The 20163-nt window shown below is 34.7% G+C and overlaps 1 long non-coding RNA gene and 1 other non-coding gene across 2 annotated transcripts; one reads left to right on the plus strand and one right to left on the minus strand.

Moving 5' to 3' along the window:
• The first annotated feature begins 5672 nt into the window (after positions 1-5672).
• Positions 5673-5743, plus strand: TRNAG-GCC. Its single transcript has one exon. It is a non-coding gene; the product is annotated as a tRNA-Gly (tRNA).
• A 1097-nt stretch (positions 5744-6840) lies between these two features.
• Positions 6841-7974, minus strand: LOC118483337. The gene is made up of 3 exons (XR_004870417.1): positions 7860-7974; positions 7544-7667; positions 6841-7339 (listed from the first exon to the last, which is right to left on the minus strand). It is a non-coding gene; the product is annotated as an uncharacterized LOC118483337 (long non-coding RNA).
• Positions 7975-20163: the final 12189 nt, after the last annotated feature.

The raw sequence follows: 20163 nt of genomic DNA on the forward strand, positions 1-20163 counted from the left end.
TTGGAATGTAGGTTTTAAAACACCATGGTGTTTTAACATATGGAATCTGGAACATCTACTAGCATGCAGATGTAAAACACCATTCATGCAGGTTTAAAACACCATATACAATAACCATACTATGAACATTATACTAAGAACACGTTCTAGAAATGGAGGTAGTGTCTTTAATAGTGTTATATACTTATTGAATGGTGTTATATACTTATTGAATGGTGTTATATAATTGTTGAATGGTGTTATATACTTATTGAATGGTGTTATATAATTATTGAATGGTGTTATATATGTGCTGAATGGTGATTTTGCAGTGTTATTCGTAGTGTTTTTATAAAGATCTTTAAAATGGTGTTATATACTTATTGAATGGTGTTATATATTTATTGAATGGTGTTATATAATTATTGAATGGTGTTATATACGTGCTGAATGGTGGTTGCAGTGTTATTCGTAGTGTTTTTATAGAGATCTTTTAAAAAAAATCATGTTCCTATAAATAAGGTGGCGGTTATGGAAGGTTTTAAATTAAATTTTTTTTTATAAAGATCTTCGGGAGGCAATAGAAGACATTGTCGTATGTGGGGGTCCTTTTTTTGGTGACCTACAGTGGCGAACCGTGACCTTGCCAATGAGGCTTGGTGGGTTGCGCCTTCTCTCGGCCCGGGATGTGGCTGCCTATGCCTTTGTGGCTTCCAGGTCTCAATATTGGGAGTTGCAGGACCACATCTTACGTAACAGTGGGGTTGCTAACACTGATCCGGATTATGCCAGCGCCTTGGAACGCTTGCATGAATCTCTACCTGACCTTGATCTCGGCGGTTTCTTTAACAAGGACACCGCCCCCAAAAAGCCACAGAAAACTTTGGCGAATGCCTTTTGTTGTCGAATTGCATAAAGTTTGGGAGAAGATTTCCATTTGTCACCCTGCCAGAAAGCGGTCATTGAATGCCTACAGAGGCCTCACGCTCAGGATTTCTTAACTGTTATTCCTATTGAAAGTTTGGGTCAACGTATGTCAGCGGTGGAGTACAGGTCAATCCTTAAGTACCGTTTGATGATCCCCATATTCCCGAATGATGAAACTTGCCCAGTCTGCCGTAAAGCATGTCTGGATAAATACGGGGAGCATGCGTTACACTGTAGAGAGTTGTCGGGGTTTAAGTATCGCCATGACTTTGTGCGAGACTCGTTAATGGATATTCTCAGACGAGCAGGGATATCGGCGAAGAAAGAGGCACCGGTTAATTTTCTTACAGACCCGTCGGAGGGGAGATCCACCCTACGCCCAGCTGACATGCTAGTTTTTGGTTGGGAGGGCGAGAAACATGCTTGTGTCGATCTCACAGGTGTATCCCCACTAGCCGGGTTCTGAGAAAATGGGTTTGTGACGGGGCAAGCGGTACTGAAAGCAGAGTCAAAGAAGGTGGAAAAGCACGCGAAAGCTTGTGAGGATAATCATCATGCCTTTGTCTCCCTGGTATTTGACACGTTCGGCTCCTTGGCGTCGGAGGCAGTTCGGTTCTTGTCTAGAGTTCAGCGTGTGGTCCACAACAACTTTTCGACCCCTCAGGGGCGAGGCTTTATTTTTAGTAGATTAGGGTTTTCTATTTGAATTAATTGAATTAATGATAAAATTACTTGTTTACCCATTTGAATTAATTTAGATTAAGGACACATGTCATCTCCACAATATTTTTAACACTTCTCACACTTTTAACATTTTTTTTACAATAACTTTACCCTGTATATATATACACACGGGTTAAACTATATACACACGGGTTAAACGAGTCAACCTACAAACTCGTTAGGTTTACACAAAGACAATCCATTTTACTAAGTGTGTTTGAATGTTTGACTTGAAATTAACCCAAATCAACAAATTTTATGTTAGATTCATTTCGTGGTTTGATATCATATCACAAATTTAACACCCCTAAATCAAAGTATTGAATTTTCTCCTTCAATATCACTCAGTTGTTAATGGTATTACAGGTCATCAAAGTTTTGGTAGAAAAACAACAGAATGAAAATGACCTTTTCTTAAAGATAACATTCGATGTATTATAGATAATACTGACACTTTAAAAAATGTAATTTTGTTTTGTTATATATTTTAAAAAATTTCACCATCCGACATGTGTTCAGTCATAAGAACATAAAGGTAAACATACAAGTACTATTCTTTATCTCTGTATGAACACTCCACATTATGGTTTTCAATAAGTTTATATTTCATATAATACAATATACTTTCTTTTAATTTTCATTAGGTTATAACACACGGGTTGAATAAATATAACTTTATATATTATGAGGTAACTTTGTAGAATAGTAACCAAGTTTTAAAAGTGTTTCAGTTAGGTAACTCAAGTTTCAAAAGTGTTCCAAATAGATCACTCAACATTCATTTTCATTAAAATTAAGGGTTTTTTCGTCTATTTCATAGGTAACCGTGGTGATGTTGGTTTTTATTTCTCTTTTCCCTTTTATTTGATGCTAACTCGAGTGACGTGGATTGTAACTTGCTTTTTAATTTTTAATGTAATTAAAGTGTTTTTTTAATAAATAAAATTTCATATATTAAAATAATCCGAGCCCAACATCTTATGCTCTATTTTTTTCTTGACACATGGAAAAAAGGACATGGCTCAATTTGAATGCTAAGTTATCTAATTGGGACAAAAACGACACGAATAACCTAATTAGAACACTTTTAAAAGTTGGTTACTATTCCGTGGAAAAAAGTTACATCTTTAAAAACGTATATTGCATGGGTTGAATAAACACGTGTATTACACGTCTTGATTAAATATAATATAATTGGTTAACACATATGGTCGTTAATATATGTTTTTGAAAAAAAGGAACTTTGATGTATTATAACATTTTACTTTGTTTTTTATTTATTTATTATTAGGTTAGAAACTTATGTATTACACAAGTTAACATTTACTTTATTATTTATTTATTTATTAATAGGTTAGAAACTTAAGTATTACGCATGGTTAAATCGATGAAATTTTAAATTAAATAGTTATTAATAAGCGAAAAAAGTAAAAGAAAACGTTACAAGAAAAAGAATGTTATTTTTTTTTTTAATTTTCATTACCCGTCGGTTATTAGATAGTAAATAAAGATAAAGATTATAAACTTTGATATAAACAATTAAAACTATCTTTATAAATAATAAAAACGTTAATATATAATTTTTAATTTTATTAATTAATATATGGTTATCAGTTATCCTTATTCTTATCATCAAAATCTTTTAATTTTAATTTTAATAATTAATATATGGTTATCACTTATTTTCATCTTTATCATCAAATCTCTTCTACAAATTTTAATTGAGACCCCCTCACAAAACGACATGTGATCCGAAAGTGGTTTCTTTTATTATATAGTATAGAAGATTAGATCATTCTCCAAAAATCATAAATATTTTATAAACTCAGTCACATCACACATTTTTTATTGGGTTAACTATAACAAAAAAAATGTATATTTTTGTAAGATGAGTTGAAAAACATGTAAAAAAACAATTGCTTCTAAAAAAGGGCAAACAAAAACTCCCAAATTTGTGGCTCCCACACATTCTCCTTTTCCTACACGGCGATGCCCCACATGTAATGAATATCCAGCGAAGATCCTCGGCCCCAACACTTAGATTTTGATTTCTAACTTTGGTTAGGGTTTGATTTAAGTGTCATATTATGTTTGAATTTTGGTATGTATTAAAAGAGTTTGTTTTTAAATGATTGAATTATGATTAAGATTCAAGAGTTGAAATTGAGTTGCGCTTGGATAATCAACGACTATTGACTGGTTATGGAAGAAGGGTGCGGTGATTGGGAACATCTAGACGAGTAAGTTGGTGAGTGGGGGCGATGGAGGTGACTAATTGATGGGTTGTTGATTTTTCATAGATTTTTAGGGCGTACTAGATTACTTATTGAAATTGTTAAAATTTGTAACATCTTTTTCTTATAAGGGCAACATTTGTAACATCTAAATCCGAAATCTGAAATGTAATATTTTATTGTGGAATATCCAAGTGCTTATAGCATGCTTCGGCCTTCATGCAACAAAAACACTTTTGGTATATCCTCAAGGAGGAGCAAGTTGAGAAGCAATTCCTTGGTTTATGTTGAGATTGGCAACATCACCTTTTTTTTTAAAGTCTTCGCCTCTTGTATTTAAAACCTTTTATATGAATATTTAATTGACCTTCTCATGATTTATACTTAAGAACAAGGGATTTTTCATTCACGTAATTTTACTAAAACTAAATTTGATTTAACACGTTTAAGAAAATAATAATAACTACTTGGAGCAATTTGTTTCAACAAATGGTCCAAAAGAACCTCATCGGCTACATGAACCAACTATATATGTGCTTTAACACATGAGTGTATCACATCGAGGTTTAACTTTACAAATTTGACTAATTTGATTGTATTACCTAAGGCTATACGATATGAGGGGAGTGGCATGGCCACGTTGGACATGGTGTCCGTGGAAACAGTGGCGCAGCTTAGGCATAGCCCGATGGGGCGCCCGACCCCCCGAACTTTTCGATGCGTAGTGTTATGAATAGTACTTTCGTATAGAAATTTTTCAGGTATATACGTTTCCGCCCCCCCCCCCCCCCCCCCCCCCCCGGTTTCGGAAACTTTGGGGGGGGGGGCAAGCTTCGCCAATGCGTGGAAACCCCCCCTCAAGCCACATGTGGCCACCGTGATTCCTCCCACGTTCTCCAAGGTCCAAGTTTGATGAATTTTATCTAGCATATCAAGTTAACACAATTTTCCATTCTAATCGTGTTTTGTATCATAGTCTATTTGTTCTTGCATTGTACTTTCTCTAGCAATTTAATTGTTTCATTGATGTTTCTCACAGAATATCCTAGTTGCGCGATCAACCTTTGTATGATGGAGTAGTTTCTAACCCCGCTTTGCCCATTCACTCGAGGATATACGACAACCGTGAAATTTTGTTTGATATTGTGATCGTTAAGCTATGAAAAAGCCTTGTCAGCGAAATGAGTTCCGTTATTGATGATGATGTTATGTGGTAATCCAAAGTGAACTATTATGCTTCACAGAGCGAAATCTTATGTACTTACCACATTGATCATTTTCATCAGTTTTGTCATCCACCAACTTGATGAAGTAATATATTGGTACTAGTAAATACTTGAATTCCCCAACAACATTTTAGAAAGGCCCAAGCCCCACTAGGAAAGGTAATGGGCTTGAGACTTATATTTCGGGTTTTGTTATTATCGCTTTTCATAAGGTGTGTTTTTTTTTAGAAATGAATAGAAACCATAACTTTTTTTTATACATGTTTTTTTTTTTTCACAAAATGGTTATATACTTGTGTACTTCAACTTAAGCAAATAATTTTGTTTTGAACGGCAAATTTGGATCAGTTACAGACCACTGGAGTATCATCGTGTCACGAGCAGAACCACCCGATCATATCCATCTCCGCTAGGCAATAATGTCAGTACACCAATTCAGAAGAAACCCCAATAAATTTGAATCATTACAAGTACAGTAGGAGTTCCCTTAATAACATTTGTTAACCTTGGAGCAGATATAAAATTATCAACTATAAGACTATTTGAAGCTTTACACAGATAGAGAAAAACAATTAAACATATAGCACCAGTGGTCTAGTGGTAGAATAGTACCCTGCCACGGTACAGACCCGGGTTCGATTCCCGGCTGGTGCATCCTTGAGCTATGACGACAAGCCTCTCATGATGGTTGGGTCCATCATATAAACCTTCTACCGAAGGAAAATACAGGCCTTTCTGAGCTCTTATTTTTGTTTTTTTTTCCACTTCAATTTTTTTTTTTTTTTTTTTTTTGCAAAATTGTATTGGTTGGTTATGATTCATCACGGTACGTTTATTTTTTTTTATTCAAAAGATAGTACGATTCTAACAATTTAGGTTTAAACATTATTTGTCCCAAAAAGATGTTTTACATCAAGATTTTATTAATATTTTTACTAATCTGTAAATACATGTTCAAATCTTCCTCATAATTTACTTTAACCTTCTATGCTATCTATCAGCAGGATTGACATAATTTACTTTATGTGATTCGCTCCGACCTGACCCGACTTGATCCAATCCGAAAATTTTGACTCCAAGTTATTATAAAACGGTGTATCGGAAAAAAAGTGACATCATAGGACAAAAAATTCTAGCTCCACCAATGCATTATGGTTTTAGTTTTTAATTATTCTAACATAAAGTTTATTTTTTGTTGGTGAACTAAATATATGTTACAACATTCAACAAAAGGAAATAAAATATAAACTAAAGATGTTTATATCAATAGTTAAAAAAAAAACAACATGAGTTATAGCGGGTGCAAAATGAGCTAAGCCACTCATGGTCTTGTTAAAAACTTTAATCGAACCATGCTTAAACTGATCTAAGCCCAAACTCAAGTCTATTTTAAGCTTGTTTGACAAATAAGCGTGAGCCCGAGCTTATTATCTATATAAATATAACTAGGTTATCACCCGGGATTGCTTCCCGGGCTGGAGAAAGTTATTAATATACTTATTATTTATGAGTAATACATACTTAAAATGATACAAAATGTATGACATGTTATCAACCGGGATTGCTTCCCGAGTAAGAAAATTTAATTTTAAAATACTCACAAGTGTACAATTAAAATAAACTTAAATAATGTGACGTATTAGATAAGTAATGACAAAGTGCATACTTTGTTTTGGAGCATTCTATAAGACAAACACAGGATAGTAATCAGACATTTTCAAGAATGTTTCTTACTCAAAAGCTTGATCAAATCATCAAAATCCAATCAATACAATCTGAACAATATGCCCAATAGAATCAGAACAGTAAAAACCATGAAACCTACAACAATAATCAATCCAAAAAGCCCCGGTGTAATCGCGCACCCTTTTTTCATTCCCGACTAACAATTTATCCTCCTTATAATTAATCTACTTCAATCATAGTATAATTCCATTCATATATATAAAACCTTCCTTTGAAAAATAGAAGCGGGCAGTCGGTTAGTAACACATACCCGAAAACACGTACAAAAATTTACGCGGCCGGAACAGCAGCAGCAGCATCCTCCCGTCCTTCAATCCGCCCACCCGCTTCTTCCGCAAGCTTCTTCTTATTCTTCTCAATCGCATTTGCCACTTCCGCCGGCATATACTTCTCATCATGCTTCGCCAAAACCTCACTCGCCGAAAAATAACACTCGACACTCACTTGGCAATTAAGATCCTTCACTAATTCCATGTCAAGAGTTCAAGCAGTATCACCTCAAAACTATACACATTTCCATACAAACATGAGGACAAAATATTTATAAAAAAAAATCTAGAAAGTGTTTGCTGGTTGAGCTGGACCATACTAAAATATGACCGGTTAACCAACCCACTCATCTTGCCACCCCTAATTTTTAGGTAATCAAACAACGTATATACATCCTAATATCAAGAATAATCTGGTGATGTTAGCAAAACGACTTACATGTTCAGTGTGTGGCAGATACTTCCCGTGATAATGTCACCACCACGTGATCCTTCCTATCCACGCCTTTGACTTTGTCAGAGACTTTAATCTGAGGTCACAACTGTAGACATTCTAAGGATTTCTAATAAAAAAATGGACAGATTTGAACGATTACTTGACTTACATGAGAAACAAAAGCCAAGCAAACCCAAATGTGGAAATCTATTTCAAACCATATCAAGAGAGAAATCACAGGAGCCAAGTAAAACATATATTGTTCGATATAACGCACATGGCGCGTATAATGCCTAATACTAATCAAAATAGTGTTTACCTTGAAAAGGGTAGTGAGGGGCTGACTTTGTGGTGATACAAATTATAGCTAATTATTGCCACCCTTTCAACCTCCAAAATAATGTAGCTATTCAAAAATCTTCAAGTGAGAACGTCCACCTGATCCAAGAGGCAAGAGATCCAAAGTTAGTCTATGATTTGAGATTGATGTCGCAAAAAGTAATGCAGTGGCTAAGCTATCAGGAACTGGGTAGTATTACATTTAGCATACTCGTTCTGATAACCAACCACATTTTTATAAAACTAATATTAGCCTATATTAAAAAACATGAAAACTGGCATTAAAATTTTTATCATAAAAACAATCTATCGCCAGTTACTTACTTGAATGGGTCGATTCAAATTTGTATATTATATATCTAGTGGCTCAAATAGCTAAAAAGGTAAAACTCAGCTAAAAGAATGTGTGGAATGTCATATAATTCATTATGTATTCCTATAACAAAGTATTCTGGACTTACAGAACCCTTTCGAAAATCGTTAACTGTTGAAATGTTATATCTTATCATCCATTTGGGCTTCTGGTTATTTATTATATTCATGTTTGGGCTTAAGTAATATGTTGGGCTTTGGGCCTGACTACTGATCTGTTACGTTTGTTATTGGTTGTTTTCAAGTTGTTGTAACAGGTAAAATATCTAAGGGGCTTATTGTAACATTGAGGACTCTGACTGCCATAAAGAGAAAGTTGTGGATCTGGTTGTAATATGCTATGACCGAGAATATAAAAGGGCTTGTTACAGTTGGAGAGATCTAGATCTCTCATTTGTTCACTTTCACTGTAATAGTTAGGGTTTGTTGAAGTTCATCGTTGTATCCTTGAATCTCTCATCTGTTAGAGAGATTCCAGTGTATTGTTGGTATAGGTGATCATCAGTGGATGATCATCAACTCTGGTTGTATCGTTCCTTTTGTATTGATCTTACAGTTGTAAGATCTTAGGGTTTGGGGGCACTTTTTCTGGTTTGGGTTAATAAGAGTTTTTGGTCACGTTTTGTCGCTATTTCTTTGTCTGTGTTTGTTGGTTTGCTGTTGATCCACCATAATACCATTGTTTTAACATGGTATCAGAGCTATTTAGCTCCTGGTGTTGTTGAGTCTTGTTTTTTCCGCTGCTTTCTTGTCTAATATTTGAATATTTTTTGATTTAGGGTTTCTGTCTTGGAAACTGGTGGTTGAAGGCAGATCTTCTCAGATATGTGTTTCTGGTGCTTTATCTGCTCTTGCTGGTTATAACCCTAAGTTAGGGTTTGGTGTTCTTCTTGTGAAACTCCTGCGTTAGTCTTTGAAACCTTGTTGTTTCAGGGCAAACTAACCAGAAGAGTTCTTGTTCTGTTGGTATTTTCTTAATCAGATCTTGTAGTTCTTGAAAACTACAGATCTGGTGTTGTTGAAGATATTCGCACCCACTGTAAGATCGTTCTTATCTCTTGTTTTTCTGTTGTTGGATTAGTTGAAGTCGGGGTAGTGAGGACCGGCACATATATTTGTTCTGTGTTTTTTGTTATTGGTTGATTTCTTGTGTTAGAGTGTGGCTCCTGAGTAAAGGCTTGTCCAGGCACCTTTTGAGTGATGAACCTGGAATCTGGTCCCTGACTCAGTTTCACCCTGGTTGTTTGATTAGTTGTGTTATCTGTATTGTCTGTTGTTTGTGTTTGTTGCCTAATAGTTTGTGTTATCTGTTTTCCTGTTGTTTACTCTTGGTGTTTGTTTGTTTGCATCATGACTGGTGGTGAGGGAACTTCTGTTACCCTGATTAGTAAGCTTGACATAGGAGATCCTCTTTATTTACACCCTAGTGACTCGAGTGCTCTAACCATTGTTAGTATGAAGTTAAAAGGCACTGAGAATTATTCTGTGTGGTCCAGTGCAATGAAACTTGCACTAGAAGCAAAGAATAAATTTGGTTTTGTAAATGGTAAATGTGAAAAACCTAAAGATAATGAGGTTCTTGCTGCACAATGGGATAGGTGCAATTCTGTGGTTTTAACTTGGTTGTTGAATTCTGTGTCTGAAGAATTGTTTTTAGGACAGGTTTTTCCAAACTTGCTTCTGAAGTTTGGACAGACCTAAAAGAGACCTATGATAAAGTAGATGGTTCTGTTGTCTTGATTTGTACAAAAGGATTAACTGTATTTCTCAAAACGGTAGTTCTGTGGCTGAGTATTATAATAAACTGACAACTATGTGGAAGCAGTTTGATGCAATGGTGCATCTGCCTTCATGTTCTTGTCAAGCTGCCAAAGACTACAATGATTTTACTACTTTAATCAAGCTAATGCAGTTTCTCATGGGTCTTGATGATGTATATCAACCTGTGAGAACTAACTTGTTGACAAGAGAACCATTTCCTTCTGTTAAGGCTGCTTTTGCCTTAATATCTAGAGAGGAGTCACATAGACTCACTAGTAGTGGGTCTAAGGGTCAGTCTGTATCATATGTGGCTAGGTCTAACCCTTCAAGTCAAAATACATCTAGGAGAAAAGGTCCTAATTCAAATCTAAAATGTACTCATTGCAATATGCTTGGTCATACTGTTGATCGTTGTTTTGAGATCATAGGTTATCCCCCTGGTATGAGAAGAAGAAATACAGGACAGTTTGCTAAAAATAATAATAGTAATAGTAATTCAAATAATGTTGGTAGTAATAAATCTGGTGTGTCTGCTAATTCCTCTAGTTCTGTTGGATCTGCTATGCCATTTACCTCTGAGCAGATAGCAAAACTGTTAGATCTTGTGAGTGAAAAGTCTGGGGGAGAGCAGTTAAAGGCAAATATCGGAGGTGAGTTGGTTAACATGTCTAATTTTCCTAGTAGTTATATGTGTTGTTCAAGTAGTTCAAGTTTTGAAACTCAATATAACTGGATTGTTGATTCTGGGGCTAATCAACACATGATTAAAACTGATAAAGACATGTTTAATTGTGTGGATGTTTCAGAATGTGGTTTGACTGTTGGTCATCCTAATGGTACTAGTGTGAGAGTTATAAAGATTGGTGATTTAAAGTTGATTAATGGTGTTGTGTTAAAAGATGTTTTTTATGTGCCTGATTATAGTGTAAATTTGTTATCTGTGCATAAGCTTGCTAAAGATAATGGAATAGCTGTGTTGTTTAATGAAGATAACTGTATGTTACAGGATTTGAAATCAAAGAAAATCCTGGTGATTGGTAAACAAGAAAATGGTCTTTACATGATTGGTAGAAATGGTAATTCTGTGAATACTTGTTTTAATAGTGTCTTAATGTCTAATATGTGGCACAGTAGGCTAGGTCACCCTTCAGATCAAGTTCTGGCTGTTTTAAAAGGTAGTTTAGGTATTAATTCAATTCAGCATGGTCCATGTGAAATATGTCACAAGTCTAAACAAGTTAGGGTTCCTTTTCCTCTTAGTGAACACAAGTCTAAATTTGTTGGTGATTTAGTGCATTTGGACTTGTGGGGTCCATATAAGATTAGTAGTTATGAGGGTTATAAGTATTTTCTAACTGTGGTGGATGATTATTCAAGGGCTGTTTGGTGTTACCTTTTGAGAAACAAAACAGAGGTTTTTGAAAATATTAAGGATTTTTATGAACTTGTACTTACACAGTTTAAGAGTAAAATTAAAGTTTTTCGTAGTGATAACGGTACTGAGTTTGTAAATAATCAGATGATCAGTTTTTGTAATGGTAAAGGTATTATACACCAAACATCTTGCTCATATACACCGCAGCAAAACGGTTTTGTTAAACGTAAACATCGACACCTTTTAAACATAGCCAGAGCTCTGATGTTCCAGGGTGGCTTACCTTTAAGATTTTGGAGTGATTGTGTTCTGACTGCTGTTTACTTGATTAACAGGCTTCCTACATTGGTTTTAGATGGTAAGAGTCCGTATGAGTGCATGTTTGGTTTTAAGCCCTCCTTAGTACATCTGAGAAACTTTGGTTGTTTATGTTTTAGTACCATTCTAAATGAGTCGGATAAGTTTGCTTATCATGCTGATAAGTGTGTGTTAATTGGATATTCTAATACAAAAAAGGGTTATAAGCTTTGGAGTTTAGATGAGAAAAAGGTGTTTTTCTCTAAAGATGTGAAGTTTTATGAACATGTTTATCCTTTTAAATCTAAACTTGTAACAGATAAATCAGTTTTTGATAAAGCTTTAAATCATATAAATTTCTTTGACTCATATGAAATGTTAACACCTGAAGTTTCTCATACTCCCGATGATGAAGAGGGTATTGCTGAGTCTCATGGTACCATCAGTGATGATCAGCAACCAGTTCCTTCTACTTCTGCCACTCCTAGTCCAGTTGAGTCGAGTCTTGGCTTAGGATCTAGTGTAGAAAGTAGTGTTAGAGTGGAACCTGGGAGGGCAGAGGACGCTGTGGTACCAACAGATGAGATCCACCCATCTGAGGGGACTGTTTCTGGTCTTAGGAGATCTTCTAGGAACACTGTTTTGCCAAAAAGATTTGATGATTTTGTTATTAATAATAATGCTAAGTATGATATAAGGAAAGTTGTGAGTTACACTTGCTTGTCTGCTGAAAATTGCTGTTTTGCTAGTAAATTGAATAAGTTGAGTGAGCCATGTTCTTTTAGTGAAGCATCCAAAGATTCAAGGTGGGTTGATGCCATGAATCTTGAGATGGAAGCTTTACTTAGAAATAACACATGGGAAATCGTTGATTTACCTAAGGGTAGAAAACCGATAGGGTGTAAATGGATATATAAAATAAAGTACAAAGCAAACGGTGAGGTTGAGAGATACAAGGCCCGTTTAGTGGCAAAAGGTTATAGTCAACGTGAGGGTGTTGATTTTGGTGAGACGTTTTCTCCAGTTGTCAAAATGGTGACTGTTAGATGCGTTTTGAGTATAGCTGTCCAGAATGGATGGACTTTGTTCCAACTTGATGTAAATAACGCGTTTTTATATGGTGCTATTTCTGAGGATGTTTATATGTCCCTTCCTGAGGGATATTATTCAGAAGGTAAAAATAAAGTGTGTAAGCTTGTTAAATCACTTTATGGTTTAAAGCAAGCGCCTAGAAAATGGAATGAAAAACTTACCAATGTGTTGTTAGATGTTGGTTTTGTGCAAAGTGTTTGTGATCATTCTTTATATACGTTGTCTAAAAATTCTGTGTTTATCATTCTTTTAGTGTACGTAGATGATATTGTGATAACTGGAAATAGTAATGTTGAGATTGAAAAGGTGAAACAGATGCTTAGTGATACGTTTCGTATTAAAGATTTGGGAATTCTTAAATATTTTCTGGGCATTGAGGTTTTGTATGATGAACATGGGTTGTGTTTAAGTCAAAGGAAGTATTGTTTGGAATTACTAAATGAATTTGGTTATTTAGGATGTAAACCTGTGTCTACTCCTATAGAGTTGAGCAGTTTAGTTAATTCCAAAACTGAAAATAATACTGGTAGTGTTATTGATGTAACTAACTATCAAAAGTTGATTGGAAAACTGATCTATTTGTCGTTGACTCGTCCTGATATTAGCTATGTTGTACAGTTTCTTAGTCAGTTTATGCATAGTCCTACAGAAGGACATCTTAGAATTGCATTGCGCTTGTTAAGGTATTTAAAGTCCAGTCCGGGGAAAGGCATCATGTTTAAGAAAAGTGCAGATTTTTCTTTAACATGTTATGCTGATTCCGACTGGGCGAAGTGTCTGGTCAGCAGGAAATCTGTGACTGGGTTTTGTATTTTCTTAGGGTCGAATTTGGTATCCTGGAAAAGCAAAAAACAGAGTACAGTTTCTAGGTCTTCAGGTGAGGCTGAATACAGGTCTATGTGTTCAGCTACGTGTGAACTTGTTTGGCTTGTTAATGTTCTAAGTGAGTTGCAAATAAATTGCAAATTACCTATTCAGTTGTTTTGTGATAGTAGTGCAACTATTTCTATAGCTGCGAACCCTGTTTTTCATGAAAGGACAAAGCATTTTGAGATTGATTTGTATTTTCTAAGGGAGAAAATCTCTTCTGGGTTTGTAAAAACTGAAAAGATTGATGCTGAAGGGCAATTGGCTGATGTTTTCACTAAAGGGTTGAGTGTTAATCTTCATAGTTATTTTTGTGAAAAACTTGGGCTGGTTGATTGGTTTAAACCAAATGGATGAAGGGGGGATGTTGAAATGTTATATCTTATCATCCATTTGGGCTTCTGGTTATTTATTATATTCATGTTTGGGCTTAAGTAATATGTTGGGCTTTGGGCCTGACTACTGATCTGTTACGTTTGTTATTGGTTGTTTTCAAGTTGTTGTAACAGGTAAAATATCTAAGGGGCTTATTGTAACATTGAGGACTCTGACTGCCATAAAGAGAAAGTTGTGGATCTGGTTGTAATATGCTATGACCGAGAATATAAAAGGGCTTGTTACAGTTGGAGAGATCTAGATCTCTCATTTGTTCACTTTCACTGTAATAGTTAGGGTTTGTTGAAGTTCATCGTTGTATCCTTGAATCTCTCATCTGTTAGAGAGATTCCAGTGTATTGTTGGTATAGGTGATCATCAGTGGATGATCATCAACTCTGGTTGTATCGTTCCTTTTGTATTGATCTTACAGTTGTAAGATCTTAGGGTTTGGGGGGCACTTTTTCTGGTTTGGGTTAATAAGAGTTTTTGGTCACGTTTTGTCGCTATTTCTTTGTCTGTGTTTGTTGGTTTGCTGTTGATCCACCATAATACCATTGTTTTAACATTAACCATGTTGACGCATGCCTCATGGGTTGCTTGTATGGATGGAACACTCCCTCCACCACTTAACACACTCCCTGAGATCACAATATAATTGTAACAAAATAGAGGTTACATAGTATGATGCGTCGAAAATAAACTTCCCTGACGCTATATAGACAATACTAACATTTCGCAATTATAAATATGGACCGAAACGATCGGCTAATTAAATTAATATTAATTCCCACAAAAGTATTCCCAACAGTTCACAACTTTAAGCATGGATTGAACGGGTCCGTTGACTCGGAGCTGAGTAAAATTTCTCTTAACAGAGGTATTTGTTTTCTTAATGAAAATAATAGCCTTTGGTCTTTCTTTGGCAAAAATATATAAGTAATTGTACATTATAACAGTGGGTTCATCAACACCTAAGATAAAAAAAGGTTGTCCATCAAAAAGTGAACAGATAACTCCACACATAGCAATACATGCAAGAGTTTTTACTCCACTCAAGATATCATTTGTCCTATAAACAAAAAAAATTACCAGTTAGTATTTGGTTTGAACAGAAAAATCAGACTGTTATATAGTATGTTGATCAAAAGCTTCAACTGAACTTCATGTTTGTTTTTTCTACTTTGACTTCAAAAAGTCAAAATATTAATTCATGATATCGACCCTTTTAAAGATATCAATGATTAGAGGAATGGTACATAAAAATTGAAATGATGAAAAGGTAAGCATTGAAATGTAGGGTCAAAACAATAAATAAAAATATTTTTTAAAAAAAGAAATCAGAGAGACCTCAAATAATGTCAAAATTGTACCACCAGACATATTCCAAACAATTCTAGTAGCTCTTTCAGTACCAATATCTAACATAGGGATGTGAATTTCTAGCATCACCCGAAAACATGACACGAACTTAACCCGAAATTTGCGGGTTTGGGTTTAGTCTAATTGGGTTCGGGTCAATTTCACGTTGAACCCACAAATTCGTTTAGTTAAATGGGTCGGGTTGGCGGGTTGACCCATTTAAACCATTTATTAAATATTTTACTTTTTTACATATAATTTATGTCATACATTAATTTGAGTGTGTATTTTATGCAATAACTATAACTTTAAAAAAGAAATTGACATAAAACTTTATAAATAATCCACGACCTTTAGTTTGCACCAGATTGATCTTGATCTGGTAGTTTAAATGATTAGTGAGTAGTTTTCTATTCAAGTTCGTTCTCTTGTGTGTTATAAATAACCAAAAACGTGGATCAAACTTGCATGGTGGCTAAAAAAAATTATGACATGTGTGGCATCTAAAGCACCACGAAAAGACATTGACTGTACTTATAAAAACCAACAATAAAACTACCCTTCACTAAATTGTTTTCCTAGTCGATTTTGAAACAAACTATTTGCCCAGCAATTAAAGTGTTTAACCCTCACCTTTGTTTTGTACAATGGCAAACAACATATGATATAATATTCTTTTATATAATTAGTTACCCTCTACTAATACCCTCAAGCTGTTCTCCCTACTTGAATTATAATATAATTATATATTAGCAATGAACATAGATTTAATAAAATTAATCAGCAATAAAGAGAACTAAAGGATAAGATGTTACCTTGTGATTAATTTTTGATCACTAAATAGGAACAACCTGTTTCTCACATAAGATTCGAGGCCCTGTACACACAAATAAACTCTTTAAAGTTGTACAATTTAAGACAGAAACTAAAATGAAAAAAAAAAATAATATAATCTCAAACATGATAACATGTACGTATAACATCAAAACAATCAAAACCTAGATTGTTATAAACACTACACTGCTTCAATATAATGGTTGTAAATAGCAACCAAACGGCTACTGATTGACCATGAAACGATTATCACTAAGGGACTCAAGAGTGCATAACGAACAAAATCCTTTGAGAATAAAGAGATTACTATCTTGAGAAACATATTCGGTACGCTAAAGATAGTTATTGATATCCATGGCGGTATTAAACCATATACCTGCCAGACTGTCAAGAATCAGCTGCACAAAAACATCATCTTTAGTTGTCACGTATCATCCGATAACAACGATGTCATTTACATCAGACTCCGAAGAAATTTATAGTAGTTTCCGTTTCGCGAATCTTTTGAAATTCACAACAGTTCTCCTTCACGGAGTCGCTTGATTCCGTTAACTTCCGCAGCGGTCGTTCTCTGTTTCTGTCGATGATTTCATAAATGGTGTCAATCACAAGCTTCCTTCGGAGCTTTGAACATCTTCATGTATCTTTTTCTAATGACTTTTGAACATTTTGTTGGTTTTCGAGAAAGTAAATATCTTGATGCTCGAAGTATTTCCGCAATATATGTGATGTTAGAGTCGTCAGCGCTAAACTCTTCGTCTTTAGTTGAAGTTGCCGGAGAAATAGCCAAGTGCCAGATGTCCTCTTCCAGCTCAACAGCCAAATCTGAAACAGTATAAGCTTTATAAGTTATGAATTTGAACTGGAGACCTCGTGTATATTTATTTTATAAACCAACTTTTTAAAGAAGATGTTTGCACAAAGCCACAACAAAAGTTCCATTGTTCTATTGAACTATAAGCTATCTAAAATCATAAAAAAAATTACTATTATAGTTCAAATGTCTTGTAGTTAGTTTACACCAAAGGATTAAACTTTAGTGTGATTTTGTTATATCTTTTAGCATCAAAAACTTCTTTTGTTTAATACTTGTTGTAAAGTTAAACATCATAGATGAACTAACATTAAAAGTATAGTCATCTTTCTCATAGAACCAAAAAATCCCAAAACCAATCACAATTCCATCATAACCACCCTTATTCTTTCGTATCAAAAAGTGAAACATGCACATAGACTGCAAATAATGTCACACCCGTGTCAAAGGCGGAAGCGCGTAGTGTGACTTGATCGGTTTCCACAGCATACGATGTAAGTAAACAAACTATATGATATAAAACATACACGATGTTCATCCATTCCGTAATGTAAAGATACAAGTCATAAGTTGTTTTGTAGCAAAAGACGACATAAGTTTATAAGTTTTACAAACAAGACTTGTTCAAAATAAACTTTTTGAAATAACGAGGTTTTGCATCCTATGTCCCGTTCGAAGACGGGATATATGGATCAAACCCTCCAAAATACGGATGACATCGTCTTCATAGTAAACTTGAAACTTCATAATTCGTTGCACCAAGATCCACTTAGTTACCTGAAATACATGTAAGTTTGAAAACATCAACAAAAGTTGAGCGAGTTCATGTGTTTTAAGTTCGTAATCATCAAATGAATCTGTAAAACATTTGAAAGTTCAAGTATCGAAATCTGGTATGTAAAGCGTAAATGAACATGTTGATCATTAATGTGTAGCTAGGACATTAATATGTGTGCCGACATAGGAAGCCACCAACCCGTAAGCGATTTAGTACCGGTCCACCCGGCGAGGGTAACAAAGGAAACTCCATGTGGCCACACAAGGACCCATGAGTGGGGCTCGCCCTGTACCCGATAGATCTACCCCCTTTGTTCCGTGGTCTTAAACAAGATTAATGGTGCTTTAAGTCTCAGCCTATTCGCACGTGATCTACTAATTCATTTTGTTGCTTAACCATACCATAGTAACATGTATTTCCCCCCGAGAGTTGTAAAACCGAAAACGTTTAAAAGAAAAGGGGGACATGAACTCACAAGTTTGCGTCCGTATGTATGCTAGAAGTTCGGGTATCCAATTAGCGCGTAATAACCTACAAGTGCTCTAACTCATTAGACACTTGGGTTTATGTTAATTTATGTACACGTTGCTCATCTTGAACATTATTGTATATGGAACCCTTGTGTATTTTAAATATGTTGACATTTGTTTCGTATGTTCGTTTTATTATACATATATATACACTTCTTGAGTTCATAATGTGTTAGAACAGGCATCGCCCTTTGTATGTATCCGTGCTTCGCACGAGTATTTATGGGTATAGCATGTATAAGTCCTTGTGTCGTACAAGTATAAGTGGACCGAGTCCAATAGCGTCTTTGTGCCGTGCACGACGCATGTTTGTTGTATGAAATATATATTCCTCAAAAATACATATTTTAAGCTCAGTGAACGTCGTTCACATGTATACGTATGATCGGTTTGTTTTAGGTATATATTTGTTTCACAAATATATATGTATATGTATATCTTTTTAAGATATAGTTGTTAAAAATATTTATTTTTAACATCGTGTATATGTTAATGTACATGTACGGTATTTATTGTGAGTGTACACTTTAACAAGTGTATATGAGTACATCGTTATGTATTTACGTATTTTGTATGTATACGTATGCCGTATTTATACGTGTAGTATACCGTATTTATATGTGTGGTATACCGTATTAATACATGTGGTATACCATATTTATACATGTAGGTATACCGTATTTATACGTCTGGTATACTGTATTTATACGTGTAAGTATACCGTATTTGTAGTGTATTTTCACAATATATTTTTACTAAAAATATACATGTATTTTACATTGGGCCTAGCCCACTTTTGTGTTATTGGGCTTAGTTCACACATTTTGTCATTGGGCCTAGCTCATGTTATTATTGTATTTGGTCCTAGCCCATGTTATATGTTTTAATTGGGCTTATGTATTTGTTTATTGAAATGGGCATTTGCCCATTTAATTAGGATGTTGGGCCTAGCCCAATATTTCATGTTTTAGCCCAATATTTGTAAGTTGGCCCAATTTTTATTGTTGTTGAATTTTTGTAATATTTCATTGAGCATTGAGTAACATACTAGTAAACTATAATAATCACCCTTAGTGTTATTTTTGTTATTGAGCTTTCCGATCTTTCATTGTCGTTAATATATATATATATGAAGTGTCTAAATTATTTTATTTTTAGACTTGTCATAACGACCGGTTAATATATGTAGTTTTTCTGTCGAAGTTGTCGAGCGTCGTAGTAACCTTTCGAGGTGTCGCCACGTCCGTTTCGTCGATAAAGCATAAGGTGTCGTCCGATGTCCGCCGTTCGAGATTCATCGTCCTATGTTTGCGCCTTGAGTTTTGGTATCACACAAGTGTATACTATTAGTAAGCGAGAAGGTTCGCAACCGTTGTTATATTCGCGAATATTCGTGAGGTTTTCGTCGTGGTGTAAGTGTATATTTTTCATGTGCATTATATGTAACATTTTTGTATGTATTCCTAAAGCTAGTACATACACGTAATATACACACTTTATGCACCAAATAAAGTATTTGAAGTTTATACATATAATTTTCTAAAAAAAAATTATATTTATTTGTTATACTTATAATTTTACTTCTTTTATGTTATAAAAATATCTTTTTGAGTTTATATAAACTCTTGGATGGTTAAGACTTAACCATCGTCATTAGGGTTTGTATAATCATGATTAGGGTCGTTAATCACAACTAAGTTTACTAATCGCGATTAACCATGTTAATCACCCCGTTAATCTCTTTTTAAACGCAATTAATATTTTAGAAAAATTTCGCCATAGTTTCCCCTAAACTATGGCGTTTTCCCCACGTTTTAAAACGCGTTT

Source organism: Helianthus annuus, chromosome 10 (genome assembly GCF_002127325.2).
Source record: "Helianthus annuus cultivar XRQ/B chromosome 10, HanXRQr2.0-SUNRISE, whole genome shotgun sequence".
NCBI lineage: Eukaryota > Viridiplantae > Streptophyta > Magnoliopsida > Asterales > Asteraceae > Helianthus > Helianthus annuus.